Source organism: Notechis scutatus, chromosome 4 (assembly GCF_049901735.1).
Source record: "Notechis scutatus isolate UNSWTSFEM ecotype Mainland chromosome 4, rNotScu1.2, whole genome shotgun sequence".
NCBI lineage: Eukaryota > Metazoa > Chordata > Lepidosauria > Squamata > Elapidae > Notechis > Notechis scutatus.
In genome coordinates, this window is record NC_142012.1 from 167,451,350 (window position 1) to 167,466,382 (window position 15,033).

At 48.0% G+C, this 15,033-nt stretch overlaps 1 protein-coding gene across 1 annotated transcript in view; it reads left to right on the forward strand.

The window, feature by feature from the left end:
* Positions 1–9,297: 9,297 nt before the first annotated feature.
* The window catches only part of TPRG1 (tumor protein p63 regulated 1), a 44,462-nt gene continuing 38,726 nt past the window's right edge, over positions 9,298–15,033 (forward strand). Inside the window, exon 1 of the mRNA XM_087965611.1 lies at positions 9,298–9,410. The gene's annotated coding sequence lies outside the window, so the exon portion shown is untranslated. The remainder of the gene's footprint in view (positions 9,411–15,033) is intronic.

Genomic DNA, 15,033 nt, shown 5'->3' on the forward strand with positions numbered 1-15,033 from the left:
TCCTCCTCCTCCTCCTCCTCCTCCTCCTCCTCTCCTCCTCCTCCTCCTCCTCTCTTCCTCCTCCTCCTCTTCCTCCTCCTCCTCCTCCTCCTCCTCTCCTCCTCCTCCTCCTCCTCCTCCTCCTCCTCCTCCCTCCCTCCTCCTCCTCCCTCCTCCTCCTCCCTCCTCCTCCTCCTCCTCCTCTTCCTCCTCCTCTCCTCCTCTCCTCCTCCTCCTCCCTCCTCCTCTTCCTCCTCTCCTCCTCCTCCCTCCTCCTCTCCTCCTCCCTCCTCCTCTCCTCCTCCTCCTCTTCCTCCTCCTCCTCCTCTTCCTCCTCCTCCTCCTCCTCCTCCTCCTCCTCCTCCTCCTCTTCCTCCCTCCTCCTCCTCTTCCTCCCTCCTCCTCCCTCCTCCTCCTCCTCCTCCTCCTCTTCCTCCTCCTCCTCCTCCCTCTCCCTCCTCCTCCTCCCCTCCTCACCTCCTCCTCCTCTCTCTCCTCCCTCCCTCCTCCTCCCTCCCTCCTCCTCCTCCTCCCCTCCCTCCTCTTCCTCCTCCTCTTCCTCCTCCTCCTCCTCCTCCTCCTCCCTCCTCCCTCCTCCTTCCTCCTCCCTCCTCTTCCTCCTCCCTCCTCCTCTTCCTCCTCCTCCTCCTCCTCCTCCTCCTCCTCCTCCTCCTCCTCCTCTCCTCCTCCTCCTCCTCTCTCCTCCTCCTGCTCCTCTCTCCTCCTGCTCCTCCTCCTCCTCTCCTCCTCCTCCTCCTCCTCCTCCTCCTCTCTTCCTCCTCCTCCTCCTCCTCCTCCCTCCTCCTCCTCCTCCTCCTCCCTCCTCCTCCTCTTCCTCCTCCTCCTCCTCCTCCTCCTCCTCCTCCTCCTCCTCTCCTCCTCCTCCTCTTCCTCCCTCCTCCTCCTCCTCCCTCCTCCTCCTCCTCCTCCTCCTCCTCCTTCCTCCTCCTCCTCCTTCCTCCTCCTCCTCCTCCTCCTCCTCCTCCTCCTCTCCTCCTCCTCCTCCTCCTCCTTCCCTCCTCCTCCTCCTCCTCCTCCTCCTCCTCCCTCCTCCTCTCCTCCTCCTCCTCCTCCTCCTCCTCCTCCTCCTCCTCCTCCTCCTCCTCCTCTCTCCTCCCTCTTCCTCCTCCTCCTCCTCCTCCTCCTCTTCCTCCTCCCTCCTCCTCCCTCCTCCTCCTCCCTCCTCCTCCTCCTCCTCCTCCCTCCTCCTCCTCCTCCTCCTCCTCCTCCTCCTCCTCCTCCTCCTCCTCCTCCTCCTCTCCTCCTCCTCCTCCTCCTCCTCCTCCTCCCTCCTCCTCCTCCTCCTCCTCCTCCTCCTCCTCCTCCTCCTCCTCCTCCTTCCTCCTCCCCTCCTCCTCCTCTTCCTCTCCTCCTCCTCCCCTCCTCCTCCTCCTCCTCCTCCTCCTCCTCCTCCTCCTCCTCCTCCTCCTCCTCCTCCTCCTCCCTCCTCTTCCTCCTCCTCCTCCTCTTCCTCCTCCTCTTCCTCCTCCTCCTCCTCCTCCTCCTCCTCCTCCTCCTCCTCCTCTTCCTCCTCCTCCTCCTCCTCCTCCTCCTCTTCTCTCCCCTTCAAAAACTCCTTTGCAAACAGCGTCTCAGGGCTATTTGGGGAAAAGGGCCTTGTGATGACCTGAGCGGAGCGTCCTTTGCAAAGCAATCAGCTAAGAGAGCCAGGCGCCGGGCCAAGGCCGAGGGAGGAGCCAAGGGGCTGGCCGGGCTCCAGCATCCTCCTGGGGGCAGCAGCCTTGCCTAAAGGGTAGCGATGGGAGGAGACACGTCTTGGGGTGCAAAGCTGCCCTGGAGTTACCTTCCCACCTTCGTGGGGGCCTGGCTGACCTTGGTAGAGGTTGGGGGGGAGAGAGAAGTCACCGGATTTAAACTCCTTTTGCTATTTTATCTATTTCATTTTATTAAACTATTTCATTTTTATTTTATTTATTTCATTTTTATTTTTATTTTATTTATTTTATTTTATTATTTTATTTTATTATTTTACATATGTGCAGAGCTGACCATCACAAAAATGTGACTGGAAGATTTACAAGGGAACATTACCAGTGCTAGATGGGGGGAGGAGAAGAAGAGGAAGAAGAGGAGGAAGGAGGAGCAGGGCTGGAGCAGGAGCAGGAGCAGGAGGAGGAGGAAGGAAGAGGAAGAAGGAAGAAAAGAAGAAGAAGAAGAAGAAGAAGAAGAAGAAGAAGAAGAAGAAGAAGAAGTGAAGAAGAAGGAAGAGGAGGAGGAAGGAGGAGAAGGAAGAAAGGAGGAAGAAGGAGAAGAGGAGAGAGGGAGGAAGAAAGAAGAGAAGAGGAAGAAAGAAGGAGGAAGAGGAAGAAGGAAGGAAAGAAGAGGAGGAAGAAGAAGAAGAAGAGGAGGAGAGGAGGAGGGAGGAGGAAGGAAGGAAGGAGGAGGAGGAGAGGAAGAGGAAGAGGAAGAAGAAAGAAGAAGAAGAAGAAGAAGAAGAAGAAGAAGAAGAAGAAGAAGAAGAAGAAGAAGGAAGGAGGAAGAAAGGAAGAGGAAGAGGAAGAGAAGAAGGAAGAAGAAGAAGAAGAAGAAGAAGAAGAAGAAGAAGAAGAAGAGAGAGGAGGAGGAGGAGGAGAGAGGAGGAAGAAAAACAACTACTACTACTACTACTACTACTACTACTACTACTACTACTACTACTACTACTACCACTACTACTGTGGGGTCCTTAGTACTCTCCAAGCTTGCTTGTCTTCTTGCAGATGTTTCAATGCCCAACTAGGTAACATCATCAGTGCCAATGGTGTGGCCTAAATTTGTGCCATGAAGCATCTGCCAGAAAACAACCATGCTCAGAGAGCACCAAGGACGCCTCCAGCGGCCGATTTCCAGCAAAAACCAGATGCCACAGGATGCAGCAAACAGCCATAAGGGTGGGTCAGCTGCCTTGTGTCCAAGACTCAGACAGGTGACCTTTAAGTTTCCCCACAGGTCGCTACCTGTAAGCAAAGCCCTCCCCGGGTTTTCCCCCCACAAAGAATTTTCTGCAGATTTAGGGTGCTTCTTAAGATTTGCAGATGCATGCCACTGCACACAAACACCAGGGTGTGTTGTGTGTGTGTGTGTGTGTGTGTGTCTTTGTGTGTGTGTGTGTGTGTGCTTTTAAAAAGATGCTAAGAGGGCTTGGTGGAACAAAATGTGGCGCCCTTTGATCGCATGGAACCAAACCAAGACCCATAAATCTCCGGAAAGGCCCAAGGAGGAAATCTTTGCACCCTTTCGTATATTTTTCTTCCAAGAAATTATTTTTAACACATCCTCATTTCCAAAGGCTGCCAGGGGATGTCATTGTGTTTGTGTGTTTGCGTGTGTGGGGTATAAATTGAATTTATTAATGGGTCTGTGTGCCCTGCCCGGACAGACCCAGGGTAGCCAAGCCTCAAAGGGCAAATCGGAGCTGGTCCTCGGTGTCCGGCCAGAATCGGCACCAACATTTCCGTCCTTAAGTGGGTCGCGCTTGATTTTACAACTCCCTGAACTGGGTTCCTTGTCTTCTTCCCACAACTCCCTCTCCAGCAGGCACACAAAGCCACAGGTAGTTCCCAACTTATGTACACCTTGTTTAGCGACCATTCAAAGTTAACGACGGCGCTGGGGGAAAAAATGGAGTTACGACCACTTTTCATACTTCAGGAGCATTGCAGCATCTTGGATCAGGATCCAGAGCCTTGAATTTGGAGACAGAGGTGGTCCTCGACCTACAACGGTTCATTTAGCGGCTGTTCAAAGTTCCAACGGCACTGATCAATGGGACTTTAGGACCGTTTTTCACACTTACGACTGTTGCAGCACCTCCCTGGTCCCATGATGAAAATACAGATGTTTGGCAATTGGCTCGTATTTACGACGGCCGCAGTGTCTGCCCCAAGGCTCACGTGATCTCCTTTTGTGACCCTCTGACGAGCAAAGTCAATGACGGAAGCCAGATTCGCTTAGTGACCGGGTGACTAACTTAACAACTGCAGTGATTCCCTTAGCGACAGTGGCAAGAAAGGTCGTAAAATTGGGTGGGGGAGGAAATGCACTAAACGCCCACGATGAGATGAGATGACCCAAAATGTAAGACAAGACCAGATATAAGGTGAGGTGAGGTGAGGTAAAATAAGATAAGGTAAGACGAGGAAAAGAAAGGAAAAGAAAAAAGATGATGAAGATGAAGATGAGATATAAAATATAAGAGATGAGATGAGATAAGGTGATCACACAAAACAAGACAAGATGAGCTTTACTGTCGTTTTTTTCGACTGGCCCACATTAAAAATAAAATTCTGTTGTCTGCTCTCAAAAGAAAGTATATATGTCCCCATACCCATACACAACCCACATATGCACATGCTATACACACACTCTGTTTCTCTTTCTCTTCTCTTTCTCTTCTCTTCTGTTTATTCTCTTCTTTCTCTTCTATTTATTCTCTTCTCTTTCTCTTCTCTTCTATTTATCCTCTTCTTTCTCTTCTATTTATTCTCTTCTCTTTCTCTTCCCTGTTATTTCTCTTCTCTTTCTCTTCTCTTCTATTTATTCTCCTCTTTCTCTTCTCTTCTCTTCTATTTACCCTCTTCTTTCTCTTCTATTTATTCTCTTCTTTCTCTTCTATTTATTCTCTTCTCTTTCTTTTCTCTTCTATTTATTCTCTTCTCTTTCTCTTCTCTTCTCTTCTATTTATTCTCTTCTTTCTCTTCTCTTCTATTTATTCTCTTCTCTTTCTCTTCTATTTATTCTCTTTCTCTTCTCTTTCTTCACTTTCTCTTCTATTTATTCTCTTTCTCTTCTCTTCTCTCTCGTCTTCTCTTCTATTTATTCTCTTCTTTCTCTTCTCTTCTATTTATTCTCTTCTCTTTCTTTTCTCCTCTCATCTTCTCTTTCTCTTCTATTTATTCTTCTTCTTTTCTCTTCTATTTATTCTCTTTCTTTCTCTCTCTCTTCTCTTCTATTTATTCTCTTCTTTCTCTTCTATTTATTCTCTTCTCTTCTATTTATTCTCTTTCTCTTCTCTTCTATTTATTCTCTTTCTCCTCTCTTCTATTTATTCTTTTCTTTCTCTTTATCTTCTATTTATTCTCTTTCTCTTCTCATCGTCTCTTCCCATCCCATTTGATCTTATCCCTTATCTTATCATCTTTATCTTCTCTTCTCTTCATCTTCTCTTATCTCTTGTCTTACACACACACACACACACACACACACACACACATCAATATATCAATACATTGATATCTCAACATCTCAATATTAATCACTGTCCGTTTTGACTATGTAGTGGAAAAAGGAAAAAAAAAAACTGGAGCGTCCACGAGGTCGATGGAACAAAATCTGAACATTCTGCCTTTGGCTTCGGTATCTTGTCTCACCTCGTCTTTCCTCTTCTCTTCAGTAAACGTCTCGCTCAGCCGTGGGAGCGTTGGGGCTCCGTCGCGGTCGTAAGTCGAGGACTCCTGGCGTAAGACTCAGCGGCGGTCACCCCATTTAACCCACCTGCAGGCTGGCTTCTTGCCTTCCCTCCCTCCCTCCCTGGAACAGGATCTGCTGGCAAACCCCACCAAATAAGCAGAGAGTGGGTGAGATCAGCTTACATTGGGAGCTGGCTTGCCTCCTGCCCTCCAGCGTCTCCTTCGACAGGGTTGGACCAGCCGGTGCCGCATGGTTTTCAAGGTAGCCCCTCCCGGCTGAAGGACGCTGGTGCTCCCGGCGGGAGAGAATCTAGTTCGCACTGTGTTATTTTCCTATCTCAACTCAACTCTACATGCATTTTAGAATAATAACATAGTTGAAAGGGACTTCGGAGGTCTTCTAGTCCAGCCCCCTGCTCAAGCAGGACACCCTAGACCCGTGATGGTGAACCTATGACGTGTGTGCCACAGGTGGCACGCAGAGCCATGTGTGCCGGCACGCGAGCTGCAGGCAAACTTACCTCATCGCTCATGGCCTTGCTTCACAGCTGATTTTCGGCCGTTTGAGGCCTTTCTCGGCCTCCAAGAGGCTTGGAAAAAAGCCTCTGCAGGCTTTGCAAGATGAATAATAGGCCCGTTTCGTCACTTCCAGAAGCCTCCACAGGATTTGCAGGGTGAATAATAGGCCCGTTTTGTCACTTCCTGAAGCCTCTGCAGGCTTTGCAGGATGAATAATAGGCCCGTTTTGTCACTTCCTGAAGCCTCTGCAGGGTTTGCAGGACGAATAATAGGTCGTTTCATCACTTCCAGAAGCCTCTGCAGGCTTTGCAGGACCCCCAATAGGCCGGTGAATAATACGCCCGTTTCATCACTTCCAGAAGCCTCTGCAGGCTTTGCAGGGTGAATAATAGGCCTGTTTTGTCACTTCTGGAAGCCTCTGCAGGTATTTGCAGGATGAATAATAGGTCGTTTCATCACTTCCAGAAGCCTCTGCAGGCTTTGCAGGATGAATAATAGGCCCGTTTTGTCACTTCCTGAAGCCTCTGCAGGATTTGCAGGATGAATAATAGGCCCGTTTTTGTCACTTCCTGAAGTGACGAAGAATAGGCCTCATTCACTTCATCCTGCAGTAAAGGCTGCAGAAAGGCTTTCAAGACTCTGGGAGGCCAAAAAGGCCTCAAACTGGCCAAAAATCAGCTGTGAGGTGCAGTGCAGGTAAGGGGGCAACAGGGCAGTGGCAGGGGATTGCATGCACATGCGCAGGTGGCGTGGTGGGGTGCATTGCATTTTGGATGGTGGCACGCGAGCACCAGCACGCACACAATCTTTGGCACAGGAGCCCAAGAAGGTTAGCCACCACTGCCCTAGACCATTTCAATCAGTCAATCAATCAATCAATCAGAATACAGCTGCAAGGGACCCTGGAGGTCTTCTAGTCCAGCCCCCTGTTCAAGCAGGAGACCCTATATACCAGGGGTATTCAAACTTGGCAACTATAAGACTTGTGGGCTTTAACTCCCAGAATTCCTCCTCCTCCAGTCATGTTAGCTCAAGAATTCTGGGAGTTGAAGTCCACAAATCTTAAACTTGCCAAGTTTGGTCTATTCTATCTCTATTCTATCTATCTATTCTATCTCTCCCTCTCCCTCTATCTATTCTATCTCTCTCTCTTTCTCTCTATCTATTCTACCTCTCTTTCTCTATCTATTCTATCTATCTATTCTATCTTTCTGTCCCTCTCCCTCTATCTATTCTATCTCTCTCTCTTTCTCTCTATCTATTCTACCTCTCTTTCTCTGTCTATCTATTCCAGGGGCCTTCAAACTTGACAGCTTTAAGACTTCAACTTCCAGAATTCTTCTAAGACTTGTGGACTTCAATTCCCAGAATTCCTCCTCCTCCAGTCATGTTAGCTCAGGAATTCTGCGAGTTAAAGTCCACAAGTCTTAAACTTGCGAAGTTGGAAGAGCCTTGCTATATACCATCCCAGACACATGGCTGTCCAACCCCTTCTTTAAAAGCTCCAGTGATGGAGCAACCCACAACTTCTGGTGTCCAGCTGTTCCACTGATTTTACAGATTAATGGAGTTGGAAGGGACACCAGAGGTCTTCTAGACCCTAAAGGTTGGAAGTATGAGAAATGGTCATAAGTCCCCTTTTTTCCAAGTTCCGTTGTAACTTTGGACGGGCAGTAAACGAGGGCTACCTGTATCCCAACGGGCAAAGAACCTTTGAAATTTCTTTGGAATGGTATATAGGATTTTTTGCTCGAGCTGAGGGTTGGACTAGAAGACCTCCAGGGTCCCTTCCAACTCAGCTATTCTGTTAAAAAGAATGCAGGGGACTCTAAGGGGGTGCCCACCCATCCATCCAACGTCCTTGCACCCCCCATTTCAGACCTCCCCGGCCAGTTTCCAACTAGCAAAGTCAATCGGGGCAGGGGGGAGCCTGACTCACTTAACAACGATATGGTTCACTTAACAACGGCAGCGAGGAATAAGATGGCTGTGAAGTGAATCTGGTTTCCCCCTGGACTTTGCTGGCCAGGAGGTCGCCAAAGGGGAATCGTGTGCCCCCCCTCCCCCCCAGGGATGCTGCGACCGTCGTAAATACGAGTCATTTACCGAGCGTCTGAATTTGGATCACGTGGCCACGAGGATGGTGCAAGGGTAACTCGCCTAACTCACCTTTTTTGCATTGATGTCATAACTGAATGGCCACTAAATGAACTGTTGTAAGTCGAGGACTATCTGTAAAGCTTGATTCTGGAGATGGGTAAATAGGCCCTATCTCAGCCACCTTCCTTTGCAAACATCTCTTTCTCTCTCTTTCTCTTTCTGTCTGTCTGTCTCTTCTTCTCTATTTCTCTCTCTGTGTCTCTGTCTGTCTCACTTTCTCTCTTTCTCTGTCTTTTTCTCTCTTTCTCTCTCTTTTCCTCTCTCACTCTCTCGCTCATTTTCTCTCTGTCTGTCTCTCACTCTTTCTCTCTCTCTCTCTTTCTCTCTTTCTGTCTGTCTTTTTCTCTCTTTCTCTCTCTCTCTCTCTCTCCTTCTGTCTTTCTTTCTCACACACTCTCTTTCTCTCTGTCTGTCTGTCTTTCTTTCTCTTTCTCTCTGTCTCTTTTTCTCACTCTTTCTCTCTCACTGTCTCTCTCTTTCTCTCTGTCTGTCTCTCTGTCTCTCTCTGTCTCTGTCTCTCTTCTCACTCTTTCTCTCTCTGTGTGTGTCTTTCTGTCTCACTCTCTCTTTCTCTCTGTCTGTCTCTCTGTCTCTTTCTCACTCTTTCTCTCTCTCTGTGTGTCTTTCTTTCTCACTGCCTGTCTGCCTTCCTCTCTCTCTCTATCTCTCTTTCTCTCTCTCTCTCCTTCTGTTTCTCTCTATCTCCATCTCTCTGTCTGTCTGTCTGTCTGTCTCTCTCTCTGTGTGTGTCTTTCTTTCTCACTCTCTCTCTCTTTCTCTCTGTCTGTCTGTCTTTCTCTTTCTCTCTCTCCTTCTGTTTCTCTCTATCTCCATCTCTCTGTCTGTCTGTCTCTCTCTCTGTCTCTGTGTGTCTGTCTTTCTTTCTCACACTCTCTCTCTTTCTCTCTGTCTGTCTGTCTTTCTCTCTCTTTCTTCTCTCACTCTCTCTCTCTCCTTCTGTTTCTCTCTATCTCCATCTCTCTGTCTGTCTGTCTCTCTCTCTGTGTGTGTGTCTCTCTCTCTCTCTTTCTCTCTGTCTGTCTCTCTCTCTCTCTCTCAATCCAGAGCTCCACCCTAGAAGCCAAACAGGTGCAACCCAAACCTGATCTTCCCACTTCATGGGCCCCTCCCTAGTGTGGACTTTAGCACTTCTGGGGCCTGGAGACCTGCCCAAAACTCACTCTCTCTCTCTCTCTCTCTCTCTCTCTCTCTCCAGTCGCGAGATCCCAGCCAATTTTCTTCCATGCACTTCCTCGTCCACCTGGCCCAACCTGTCAGTGAGGCTCACTGGCAGGTAGAGAGCTGGGCAGCTTGCAAGGAGCTGAAGCGGCACACCTGAGGCAGGTAAGGGCCGCTGGGTCTCTTCTCTTTCAGTGGGCTGTGTGTGTGTGTGTGTGTGTGTGTGTGTGTGTGGAAAGGTGCTGCAAGAGAGGAGAGGGGCTTGTAAGGAGCTTCACTCGTGGGTCCTTCCCGCCCATTTCTGGGGTGGCTGGCGGGGTACGGCAGGGATGGATTTGACCCAGAACATCAATCCAAGCCAGGATAAAAGTCCCAGGACCAGCCTGAGATAACTGACAACACTCATGTTGGTTTGGTGCAATTGTCTTGTTTCAATGGGTAGCTTAGAGCAGAGTTTCTCAACTTAAGGATGGTGGACTTCAACTCCCAGAATTCCCCAGCCAGCCATGATATCACTGTGGCTTGTTTGGCTGAGGAATTCTGGGAGTTGAAGTCCACCCACCTTCAAGCTGCCAACGCCAACAAACATGTTGAGTGTTTAGAATGGAATAGAATAAATATTGGAATGAAGAATAGAGTAGAGTAGAGTGGAGTGGAGTGGAGTGGAGTGGAGTGGAGTGGAATGGAATGGAATGGAATGGAAGGGAAGGGAAGGGAAGGGAAGGGAAGGGAAGAGAAGAGAAGAGAAGAGAAGAGAAGAGAAGAGAAGAGAAGAGAAGAGAAGAGAGAATGGAATGGAATAGAAAAGAAAATGGAATGGAATAGAATATAGAATAGAATAGAATAGAATAGAATAGAATAGAATAGAATAGAATAGAATAGAATAGAATAGAGGAATGAAGAACAGAACAGAATAGAATAACAGAATTGGAAGGGACCCTGGAGGTCTTCTAGTCCAGCCCCGTGTTCAAGCAGGAAACCCTGTACCATTTCAGACAAATGGTTCTCCAATCACTTCTTAAAAACTTCCATTGTTGGAGCATCCACAACTCCTGGAGGAAGCTGTTCCACCGGTTATGTCAGGAAATTCCTCCTTAATTCCAGGTTGCTTCTCTCCTTGATGAGTTTCCATCCATCGTTTCTTCTCCTGCGTCCAGGTACTTTGGAGAATAGCTTGACTCCCTCTTCTTTGGGGGCCACCCCTGAGATATTGCAACACTGCTCTCCTGTCTCCCCTGGTCCTTCTCTTCCCTAGACCAGCCAGGCCCCAATTCCTCCAACCGTGCATCGCATGTTTGAGCCTCCAGTCCCCTCATCCTCCTGGCCGCTCTTCTCTGTATTCTTTCTGGAGTCTCAACATCTTTATTTACATCGTGGCGACCAAAACTGGATGCGAATATTCCCGGTGTGGCCTTACCAAGGCCTTGTAAAGCGACATTAACACTCTTCACGTGACCTCGATTCTCTCCCTCTGTCGATGCAGCCCAGAAGGGTGACCAACTCTTGGGTGGCACTTTGGCTCACGTGAGAGTGCAAACACAGGAAATCACACCCAAGCCAGATGACAAGGCAGTTGTTGGCTAACACCCCGCAAACCTGATTTCCTAGTACCTTGTGAATCCAAGCTGCTGGGTAACTAACTACATTATGGGCTGGCAGTTGAGATTAACTCTGTCTGGAGGGCACCGCCTTTAGAAAAAAAACACTTCTGAGCAAATCGGGCTGCACAATCACACATGACCACAAAAAAAATAAGCCCCTGAAGTCAGGAGAAGAAGCAACGGATGGAAACTCATCAAAGGAGAGAAGCAACCTAGAATTTAGCGGAAACTTCCTGACAGTGAGAGCAATTAAACAGTGGAACAGAAGTTGTGAGTGCTCCACCACTGGAGGTTTTCAAGGAGAGACTGGGTTTTGCCTGAAATGGGATAAGGTCTCCTGCATGAGAAGGGGGTGGGGTGGACTAGAAGACCTCCAGGGTCCCTCCCAGCTCTCTTATTCGCTCTTATTTTTGAAGTAGCTGATGACATCAATGCCAAGTGAACCTAAAACACCGGGCTGTTTTACTTCGGGAACATCTTGTGTGATTGTGTTTGTGTGTGTGTTGCAATTGGATCTCGAGGCTCTCCAACGCAGGAATTTCAATGAAGAGGAGGATGGCTTTAGGTAAATAAATTTAAAAAAAAAAAAAAAAAAAACTGGCTCGGGCAAATTCGGAGGCCGCAGATTAAGTGCATCTCTTCATCTGATAAAGTGTGTTCTTTTTTCCCATTAAGGGAAATTGGAGCTCCTCCAGACAGGGCCCTCCGTCAAATTCACTGGCTGTCAGTTCATTTTTGTGCATACGCTTTAAAAGTTGGGTTTTAAAAGGAAGACCGGTGACAACAGATTGTACCGGACACTGTAAGAACATTCTTTTTTTTTATTTTCTGGACGGTTGTTGGCCAAGCAGAACAAGAGCCCTGGACAAAATCTGGACAGAGTTTTGCCCGACAAGACAGTAATGAGCTGATGGTGAGAATGGTTAATTGGCTGCAGAATGAAACTTTCCGAGAAATGGAACCCGAATTGCAGAAATGATCTCACCAATGGTGGGAAAACCAGATTTCTCTCTCCAGCCTTCAATTAATCCTCCCCAAGGCCCCCAGTTTGCATGCATGGACCTTCATCTAGGAATAATAATAATAATAATAATAATAATAATAATAATAATAATAATAATAATAATAATAATAATAATAATAACAACAACAACAGAATAACAGAGTTGGAAGGGATCTTGTAGGTCATCCAGTCCAACCCACCACCCAAACATTGGTTTAATTGGTTGTCCACTAAGGTTTGCCAACACCCTATCATCTAGGGTGTTGGCAGGCATAGCCAACACCCTAGAACAGGGGGTCACTAACCTTTTGGACCTCAGGGACCACCAAACCCTTAATTTTAGATCCCAGGGACCGCTAACTGGTTCTTTGAGTGTGGCCCAATTTGTCGGTGTAGCTTGGTGGTCATGTGACTGGCTGGGCATAGCTTGTATGTAAATATTATAAATATTTATATAAATATTGAATTTTTTATTTTAAAAAAAGAGCAACTTTTACCCAAAATCAGGCAAAGCAGGCAGGCAGATTGAGTTGCTCACAGAATCATCCAGAAATCTATCTATCTGCCATTGGCTAGCTCAGTCTGTCACATAAAATTTGCTAGCAAGCAAACTCACACAATTAATTCACAACACACCATGCATGTAAATATTGAATTTTTTATTTTATAAAAAAGAGCAACTTTTACCCAAAATCAGGCAAAGCAGGCAGGCAGATTGAGTTGCTCACAGAATCATTCAGTGATCTATCTATCTGCCATCGGCTAGCTCAGTCTCTCAAATTTGCTTGCCGTGAGTCTGCACTGAATTTGCTTGCAAGCAAACCTTCAGTCCTCAGGGAGGTTCGGCTGTGCTGAGCCGACGATCTAAAGACTAGCTAGAAAGCAAGACATCCAACCATTTCCTGCTTCCTAGCTAATCTAAATCTCCCGGACACAGCAGAATAGATGTTGGTCGGAAAAAGGAAAAATAGCAACTTAGCAGAAAATTTTGCCGGGTAAGGAGTGAGTGGGCGGGGAGGGTTCCCACGGGCCACGTGGGCTGAGCAGCCTGGTATTTCTGTGCAGCCTGGATTAATTGTTTTGTGGGAGTGCTCTGGGGGTGAGATTTCTCTGCGGCCCACCAAAAATTTCTCACGGCCCACCAGTGGGCCACGGCCCACTGGTGGGCAACCGCTGCCCTAGAAGATAAGCTCAGGATCCAGATGGGCCATATCTAACAAAATGAAATTCAACATAGAGAAGAGTAAAGTCTTACACTTAGGCAAGAAAAACCCAAAGGACACATATAGACTGGGTGAAACCAGGCTCAATAGCAGGAACTGTAATAAGGGATCTTGGAGTCTTAGTGGACAACCAGCTACATAGGAGCCAATGATGTGCAGCAGCAGCCAAAAAAGCCAATGCAATCCTAAATTGCATTAACAGGGATGCAATCAAGATCAAGGGAGGTGCTAATACCACTCTGTAAAGCCTTAGTAAGGCTACACCAAGAGTACTGCATCCAGTTTTTGGTCACCACACTATAAAAAGATGTTGAGACTCTAGAAAAAGTTCAGAGAAGAGCAACCAGGATGATGAGGGGATTAAAACATACGATGGACGGTTGCAGGAACCGGGCCTGGCTAGTCTAGGGAAGGGAAGGACCAGGGGAGACAGGAGAGCATCTTCCAATATTTGAGGGAGGGGCTGCCCCAGAGAGGAGGAAGGGGTTCAAGCTATTCTCCAAGGCCAGACAAGGAACAATGGATGGAAACTGATCAAGGAGAGATTCAATCTGGAAATAAGGAGGAATTTTCTGACAGGGAGAACAATCCACCCATGGAACAGAAGTTGCCTTTGGAAGTTGTGGGAGCTTCATCCCTGGAGGCTTTCAAGAAGAGATTGGAATGCCATTGGTCAGAAATGGTGTAGGGGGTCCCGAATGGGCGGGGGGGTTGGACTAGATGACCTACAAGGTCCCTTCCAACTCTGTTAATCTATTAATCTGAGTTTTCATCAGTCACCGCGGGGATGCTGTAACTGTCACGGGAAAAGAGACATTGAAACTCCTAATGTTTACTAAAGGAATGCTTATAAAATCGATTTAGTGTTCAAAGCCTGTGCCCGGGCATGTTTACAATCAACAGCTGGCACCTGCTAAGAGTTAGATCAGGGCCAACGGAATTCAAGGGGAAGGTTGGACTGACTTCTTTTTATGGCTACGTAGGGATGCTAGGATGATTCCTCTTCTGACTCCGCCCCCCGTGCCCCCCCCCAAGATTGTGCCAGATTCTTTCTCCTACATCTCCCGAGTGTAGGAAGAGGAAGCGTCGGGCCATGGGCGTGGTCAAAGAAGTGACGAGGGCAGCTGCAACCGAGTGATTGAAACCCCACCTGTTGTGGCCTGTTGGCCACCTGCACCTCCAGCAGCTGAATCGGAGGAGGAGGAGGAGGAGGAGCGGTGGGAGTATCAGGGCAACCTGGAAACTCCGAGGGAGAAGAGGGAATGGAGCTGGCAGAGAGAGAGAGAGAGACAGAGAGACCAGAGAGAGACAGAGAGAGGGGCGGAGCCTGGGCCGTCCGTCAGCCCTCCGGTGGAGAGTCCACAGCCCCCAGGTCTGGAGGTGGCTGATGAGGAAGAGGAGGAACAGCTGGGTGCTGTGCCAGACATGCGGATGCACAGAAGGCAGAGGAGAGGAGAGGAGAGCAGTGGAAATCTATGGGTCGGTTCTTGGGAAGGAAGAGCCACTGCTGCTAGCGAAGAACCCACCCTGACTCTGGGGATCAAAGGCAGGTGGCAGAGACGAATAGATGTGGCAGATAACTATTTATCTTCCGGTCAGGTGGACTTGTTAACCTGCAGCGAGAGAGAAACTTTTTGCCAGGTCTACCGGCGTTCCCTAATAAAGGAATTTTTGAGTTAACTTCAAAGGGTTTGTTGTGTTTGGGGAGCTGGGTCAGAACACGACTGTTGTAATGACGAGGCAGTAGAGGTGTTTGATCATGATCAACTGAATCACGATGAACTTTATTGCAGTCTAGTCTTGCATTTATACACATTTTTAGTTATCCTCCATCACTGGTTAACTTTGGTTATTGCTTAACTTTTGCTACTGTTTAGCATAGCAATTAATACAATTAATTATCTCTACTTAAAGTCTAACACATGTTTACTTCCACTCTCTAATCCTCCTTTAGATTAGTG